At 39.5% G+C, this 8,516-nt stretch overlaps 1 pseudogene; it reads right to left on the bottom strand.

Moving 5' to 3' along the window:
- Positions 1 to 4,528: 4,528 nt before the first annotated feature.
- LOC129413378 (zinc finger BED domain-containing protein 4-like) lies at positions 4,529 to 6,849 on the bottom strand (annotated as a pseudogene).
- Positions 6,850 to 8,516: the final 1,667 nt, after the last annotated feature.

Genomic DNA, 8,516 nt, shown 5'->3' with positions numbered 1-8,516 from the left:
AAAAAAATCCATCCATGCTGTTTTGAGTGAGATACAGGTTTCTGAATGTCCTCTGCCTTGAGTCTCAGATTACACTGTTTCAAACTCAGCTCCGAAGTGATGTAACTAGCCGCACTCTGGTGCGCACTAAACGACCGCTCCGAGACTGCTCTAAACAGGTGGTTTTGGAGCGGCTGCCGCCAAACTCTGGGGCGACCCACCTGTGATGTGAACACTGCTGGACCTCGGGCCGAACCAAATACAGGAAGTTCTCCACATGTTTGAGCCACTGGGCTTCTGTTGTGACGTGATCCGGGTGTTATATTGTGGGTTAACAACAAACAAGCCAGTCCTGGTCCGTTGCAGAGATTCGCCGTCTCCTTTACGTTTGAGCTGATGATTTTATAAATGCATAGCTGTCCTCCACACACAAATAGTGACATTACGGGCTTTTTAGCAAACGGCTCCGTGAGAAAGGCTTTAATAGAACAGCTAGGCAATTTCGTGTTAAAGCAAAGAAACTTCGCAAAGACGTGCATCGTTTATCTCCAGATCTTGATAGCTGCGCTCTCCCTGTCAGGCTGGTTGTCGTGGAAACGTGGGGGTGGTCATGAGACGGTAAGAGCTGTCAGAGACCAATGGCAGGGCTGACTGTTGTCACGTGGTGTACGGTGCGGCATTTCAAGTACAGTAAAACAAATAATATGTGAACACGGACCGCACTAACTGAAAAAATGATACAATGTATTTTGGTGCGCTCCGAGGCCGCACCACGGTGCGCACCAACATATGTGAAAACACCCTATATTTCAAGGATTATATGCATTTGTGGACAAAAATGGTCATTGGATGTATTTTATTGGACTTTCATGGATCATTCACACATCTGAAACAGACTGGATTCGATACGCGATCGTTGTATCAACACAAAAGGTAAGAAGTCACGTTATATTTTGCATGTTGTCATCTTCTGTCACAAAATACTACATTTATGATGCTAGAGCATCTGTATCTCAAAACAGAGATCATACATTGATGCTAATCCCGTAAATTATACCTTTTAAATGTATAGTGATGTTAAAATTGTTTGTAGACAGTATGCTATATAGATATTTTTGCAGGCTAGATAGTTTACAGCGTGGTTTATTTTACAATTCTGCAAGAACTAAGTAATAGTGCTTTGCCAAACTAAACGTTTTTTTTTGCCAAACTAACCGAGACCCGCTAGCTTCTAGCAATTAGCACGCGGTCCACAAGCAGTATACATCCCCCGCCGCGTCTTAACTCATTCACCGCCAGCCTTTTTGAGAAAAGTTGCCCTCCTGCATTTTTGTGATTTTAACAAAAGTTTCACAAAATTCCTTGCAGGAAAAATTATCTTCTATAAATATATAAACATACAAATTATATCAAATTAAAGAACACACCCTTTGCTTTCAAACAAACAATAAACAAACAAACAAACAAACAAAATGGGAAAAAAACGTTTCATTATATATTTACTTTTTCCACTTAATTTAACCACTGAAATATGGATATTTCTCTTTAAAAATACAACATTTTGAGCAAAAAGCTTAAAAAAATGCGTTTTTGTAAACAAATTTATGTTAGATATCAGACTCAGAATGACTATCAAACATAAAGGCAGTTAAAATAAATCATGAAATCTTTTTAACTTCCGTTTTTGATAAATTCGGTTTTGGCGCCATCCAGTGGATAAAAGCGGTATTACACTTTCACTTTGAAATTCGTCCAGAAAGGCATATTTATTAGTTAAATATTAACTCATAATTGACGAGATAACTCGTCAATGGCGGGGAATGAGTTAATTTCTGTAATTTGCGAAAATAATGCCTTTGAAAATGTTTTAAAACGGGAATATGTTAGCATTGTCCAGGGAAAACGAGTTTATTGTTGAGACTGCTACATCACAATTGACTCTGGAATCATTGTGTGTCATGAGTTTCTTCTCCTGTAGTGTACTTATTTATTAGTGATACTTTTCTGCATGATTTGTCTGTTGGCAACATAAACCGTTAATAATAATAATATATAAAATAATAACACAGTATGGTCTGTACTGCTCACGATATCACTATGCACGCGCACATGACGTTAGTAGTGGGGTGTGATCAAAGGAGCAGCAGCTCTTAAATATGTAATGACTAGCTCAAAACGGCACAATCTGAAATGCCCTGAAACAGAGGCTTTTAGGGATGGGTAACAATCTTTTCCTACAAGCTATTTCGAGCAAACAACTTTTGAAACATGCTTTATGGAACTCATACACCTATTTTAACTTGTGGAAAAGCAGTCATAAGATGGGCACTTTAATATTATTTCAAGTATTTATGATTTGCTTACATTAATATTTAAGTTTTTTTAATATTTTGGATACATGGTAATCATCCATTCACAATTTGCAAATGGCCGTTCACATTATAACGATAACTCTAAAAAATATAGTTCTTAAAACCATTTTATATTAAAAATAATAGCGGAGTTCACACCAATTTTCAGGTTATTTCCACTTTAATGTTAAAATAACTGGATATGAATAGATTTTCTTTTCAAGAATTTAGGTAAACTGTGCATGTGTAAAGGGGCTTCTGTTACATTTTATGCATTAATGCTTCATAGGTAAATTATGTCATTGGACTATTCCATATACCTGCAAAGGGGCTGTCAAGAGGGAAATCCCTCCTACCATAACTTCCATCAGAATAATGGACCTGAAAGGAAGTACCACTCAGTTCAGAAGCTATTGCTGCCTCAGCCATCCTCTGATTCACAATCTGTGTTAATGATTAACAATAAATAAGTGTCTTTTGAAGAAACCCTGTCATTGCACCACCATATTTGCAAAGGCTCCAGGGGTGCCCAATCGTATTCCTGGCAATTGACTGTTCTGTAGAATTTTGGCCCAACTATAATCAAACACTCCTGCCTTTAAAGGGATACTCCATCGTTGTGTCCTATTAACTATGCTATTACATTAACTAAGAAGAGTCGATACATTCCTCTATCATCATTGTGCATGCACTTAAGCACTGTGGCGCGCAGAGACATTTTGATAGCACTTAGCTTAGCCCAGTTCATTTAATGGTAACAAACAGAGATGAAGTTAGAAATGACCAAACACATCAACGTTTTCCCTATTTAAAACGAGTATATAAACGAGTTATACAATAAAATATGATGGCACAAAATAAAACGTTGCGCTTTTCTAAGCGGATTTAAAAGGGTAACTATAATGTATGGCGGAATAGCACTTTTGGGAGTACTTAGACTCGGCGCAGTAACACTCTCCCTCTCATTATGAGAGGGAGAAGGGAAGTGGATTTTTCAGGTGAGTCGAAGTACTCCCTGTATGTATCAACTCTTCTTAGTTAAGGTAATAACATAGTTTAATATGACAAAACGATGGAGTATCCCTTTAACTTTGAAATGATCCTAAAGACACTGATTAGTAGATGCATGCAACACTAATTAGGCTTGCAATACAAAAAACACCTACATGGCCAGCCTCTTCTCTGCCTCCTCTATACATTTAGCAATGCAGTGGGCCTCTCTCTCTCTCTCTGAGTCTATGCACACAACAGGCATACAGAGAGTGATCATTTTTTATCAAATTTAAAATTACATAATATCTTATGGTATTTGTTAAAGTATTGCACTCTTGTCACTGTATTGCGCTTATGCGTGATGACATCATGTTGTTACGTCATTACGCCGCTACGTGTTTACGCTGTAACCAAGTCCAGGCATGTTCTTCTGCCATGTGAGAAAAATAAAGCAGTGGATGCTGAAGTGATGAGATGGTGTAACGTCTGCTTGTTTTCACACGAGTTATGATAAAACTGCGCACTCGGAGTTCAACAGGTTATGGGCCCAGGAGAGAAAACAAGCAAACATCTTGAGTAAGTCTGTTACGCGACGTATTACGTGTTATTAAGCTTAACGAAGAACGCACATTGGTAAAAATAAAGAGTTTACAAAATGGCAACCAGGATGACAGGAGGTCTAGCACCGCAGCTTTTGTTTGACGGATGCAAAGATAAATATGACCTTTGGGAAACAAGATTCCTTGGCTATTTACAAACTTTAAATTTAAAACAGACTATTTTGCATGAGCCCACTGATGTTAACGCAGAACAGCTAGCCGAAGATATACGGAAAAATGCTGATTGCTATGCGGAGTTATTAAGACTGATAGATGACAAAAGCCTATCACTGATAAGACATGAAGCTGCTGATGATGGCCGCGAAGTCCTGAAAATACTGAAAGAGCATTATTCAGGAACAAGTAAGCCACGCATAATAAATATGAATTGAATTGAATTGAATGCCTTTATTGTCATTGTACTTTACAGCACAACGAAATTCGGAGCGCTCTTTACATGGTGTATACAATAATTACAATAAATAATCAATAATCATTACAGTGTAGAGCCCGACCGATAAAGGATTTTGAAGGCCGATACCGATACAAATCGGACGATTTTTTTTTCTGAAACGTGCAACAAAACCTCAACAGATTTCCCTGACATTAGTTATTTGTAGTTATTTATGAGTTTTAACTAAAATAATATGAGAATGCATTTTGAAAAGAAACTTGTTTCTTTCATTGTCACAACAGAACAGAGGAACATCAAAATATATTAAAGTTCTGATAAATAAAATGTATAAAAATACAAACTTAAGATATGAAACGTAAAGGCCTTTGAACAAAAACAACAACAACCAAATCAAAGTTACAAGTTTTAAAAGACTTGGTTCATAAATTTAACTTTCTGATAAGTAACAAGAACAACAACAGCAAAATACAAATTGCTAACAGTATATGATGTAGTGTAGTGAATCAGTCAATCTTCAGTAGCTCCAGTCCAGCAGAGGCAGGTTGTAGTACAAGAAGCAAAGTTTCTCTGCATTCTCTCCTTTCAAAGAGCTTCGCCTATCCTCATAAATATTCCCTATGGTGCTGAACACTCTTTCGCTCACCACAGAGGAGGGTGGACAGGAGAGGGTGTCAGGAGAGCTGACAGTCTGGGGAAACGGTTGGTGTTGTGTTTCCACCAATCATATGGATTTCCACTCTTTCTGTCAATGACAGGCTCTCTTAAGTACCGTTCTAGCTCTTCGATGATCCCCTCTGGTTCCACTGCCTCACTGGTGGATGGAAGGAGCACAGTGTCATACAGCGAGTCTAAGAGCTGGGTACTTGGACCTCTGTTCTCTGCCTTTTGGGTTCGGTCTCCTCAGATGGAGTTTCTGTGGCAGAACCTGGTGGACTTGTCTCCATAGCCTCTTTTAGCCAGGTTTTCACTTTTACCAGAATTTCTGGTACCAAAGGGCGCTCTTTGTAGCGTGGGTCCAGGACACAGGCAAGCACCACCACTTTAGCGTCTTTAACTTTTGCAAATCTTTTTTGCAAACTGTCCAGCATGAATTTTCTTATGGTTTGAATACCCCTGGTGGTTGGTCCCTCTGACTCCAGTAAATGTTGTAACACTGCTAAACATGGTATAATGCAGGATGTGGATGAGTCCTCTTTGCTGAATTCCAGTGTCACCTCCTCCAGTGGTCCAAGGGTCTCTGCCAGGTTCGACGCAATGGACCATTCCTCTGCTGAAAGACATGTGAAATGTCCATGGTCGCTAGCATACGCAGTAATGGCTCTTTTCTGTTCAATCATCCTCACCAACATGTGCAGTGTCGAGTTCCACCTTGTCTGTACTGCCTGTATGATCGAATGCTGTGGGACACCCATCTCCTCCTGAATTTTAGCCGTAACAGAGTGGTTGAAGTGGGTTGCGATTTTCTTCAGCTTTGCCAGAATGTCCACCACCACCCTTTTGGGAACTGAGGCCATCATTGGTAACTAGGTGCAGTATGTGAGCACTGCAGCTCAGGTCTGGCATCTCAACAAGGCGCATGCCTTTCACGATATTTGCCCCACTGTCCCTGAGTACAAGCATGACCCGCTCCTCATCAATTTCCCATTCTTTAAGCATGGACAGAAATGTCTCTCCAATGTACTGTCCTGTGTGTGACTGTGACAAGGATTTCACGTTCAAGACAAGTTGGACCTTTTTTCAGTTCTTGTCAATGAAATGAGCAGTCAGGCTCATGAGTGCATCATTTGACCCTGACCAACAGTCGGTGGTAAAAGAAATGCTGTTTCCCTCATTTTCAGCAGTTTCTTTATTTTTATTTACAACTCCTGTGTAAACCTCATCCATCTTCTGTGTACAGAAAAAAATATCTGTCTTTAATGGGTATCTGGGCTCTGCCTTGGCCATAACCCTGTTAAACCCTGCACCCTCAACAACTGCAAAAGGCAGGATGTCACTGGCTATCATCTCCATCAGGAGTTTGTCCATTTCTTTAGTTCTTGGATCATTTAGAGTCCATTTTGTGGTTTTCTCTAGCACTTGTTTTAGGGTTGGCTGTGTCAATGATGTGGTTGGAACTTGAGGCTGTGTTTTGATCTAAGGTGTGCCCACAAGTTGGATGTATTTTTAAATTTGAGGCTGCCAGATCCCTGGCTCACAGATGCTGTACAGATGTTGCATGTGACTGTACCTGATGGGCCTTTTGTGAAATGCTCCCATATCTCACTTCGTCCACCACTTGCCATCTGTCAAAATATAAAGTAAACAAGCCAGGTGAGATCTACAAAAAACAACATAACATAAAACATAACATAAAACAAACAAATAAAATGATTGCTGCTACAGTCACAACTATTACTACTACCAGCATTATTATTATTATTATTATTGACTGTAATAATTACAAAATAATGATGACATTATTACTATAATCATCATTTATATTATCATTAAACAAGATAAAGGTCACTCCTAAATGTTTGTGTGCGTGTGTAATAATTAGTCCCTATATTGCCTTATAAGCTACCTTATAAATTACCTTATACAGTGGGGCAAAAAAGTATTTAGTCAGCTACCAATTGTTCAAGTTCTCACACTTAAAAAGATGAGAGAGGCCTGTAATTTTTGTCAAAGGTACACGTCAACTATGAGAGACAAAATGAGAAAAAAATCCAGAAAATCACATTGTCTGATTTTTTTAAGAATTTATTTGCAAATTATGGTGAAAAATAAGTATTTGGTCAATAACAAAAGTTTATGTCAATACTTTGTTATATACCCTTTGTTGGCAATGACAGAGATCAAACGTTTTCTGTAAGTCTCCACAAGGTTTTTACACACTGTTGCTGGTATTTTGGCCCATTCCTCCATGCAGATCTCCTCTAGAGCAGTGATGTTTTGGGGCTGTCGCTGGGCAACACGGAATTTCAACTCCCTCCAAAGATTTTCTATGGGGTTGAGATCTGGAGACTGGCTAGGCCACTCCAGGACCTTGAAATTATTCTTACGAAACCACTCCTTCTTTGCCCGGGCGGTATGTTTGGGATCACTGCCATACTGAAAGACCCAGCCACGTTTCATCTTCAATGCCCTTGCTGACGAAAGGAGGTTTTGAGTCAAAATCTCAGGATACATGGACCCATTCATTCTTTCCTTAACTCGGATCAGTCGTCCTGGTCCCTTTGCAGAAAAACAGCCCCAAAGCATGAGGTTTCCACCCCCATGCTTCACAGTAGGTATGGAGTTCTTTGGATGCAACTCAGCATCTTTCTCCTCCAAACACAAGAAGTTGAGTTTCTACCAAAAAGTTATTTTTTGGTTTCATCTGACCATATGACATTCTCCCACTCTTCTTCTGAATCATCCAAATGCTCTATAGCAAACTTCAGACAGGTCCGGACATGTATTGGCTTAAGCAGGGGGACACATCTGGCACTGCAGGAATTGAGTCCCTGGCTGCATAGTGTGTTACTGATGGTAGCCTTTGTTACTTTAATCCCAGCTCTCTGCAGGTTATTCACTAGGTCCCCCCGTGTGGTTCTGGGATTTTTGCTCACCATTCTTGTGATCATTTTGACCCCACAGGGTGAGATCTTGTGTGGAGCCTCAGATCGAGGGAGATGATCAGTGTTCTTGTATGTCTTCCATTTTCTAATAATTGCTCCCACAGTTGATTTCTTCACACCAAGCTGCTTACCTATTGCAGATTCAGTCTTCCCAGCCTGGTGCAGATCTACAATTTTGTTTCTGGTGTCCTTTGACAGCTCTTTGGTCTTGGCCATAGTTGAGTTTGCATTCTGACTGTTTTAGGTTGTGGACAGGTGTCTTTTATACTGCTAACAAGTTCAAACAGGTGCCATTAATACAGGTAACAAGTGGAGGACAGAGGATCCTCTTAAAGAAAAAGTTACAGGTCTGTGAGAGAAAGAAATCTTGCTTTTTTGTTATTGACCAAATACTTATTTTCCACCATAAATTGCAAATAAATTCTTAAAAAATCAGACAATGTGATTTTCTGGATTTTTTCCCTAATTTTGTCTCTCATAGTTGAAGTGTACCTATGATGAAAATTACAGGCCCCTCTCATCTTTTTAAGTGGGAGAACTTGCACAATTGGTGGTTGACTAAATACTTTTTTGCCCC

This window comes from Misgurnus anguillicaudatus, chromosome 5 (genome assembly GCF_027580225.2).
Source record: "Misgurnus anguillicaudatus chromosome 5, ASM2758022v2, whole genome shotgun sequence".
Lineage (NCBI taxonomy): Eukaryota > Metazoa > Chordata > Actinopteri > Cypriniformes > Cobitidae > Misgurnus > Misgurnus anguillicaudatus.
Note: the sequence above shows the minus strand (reverse complement) of the source record. Positions and strands in the feature narration are given on the sequence as shown.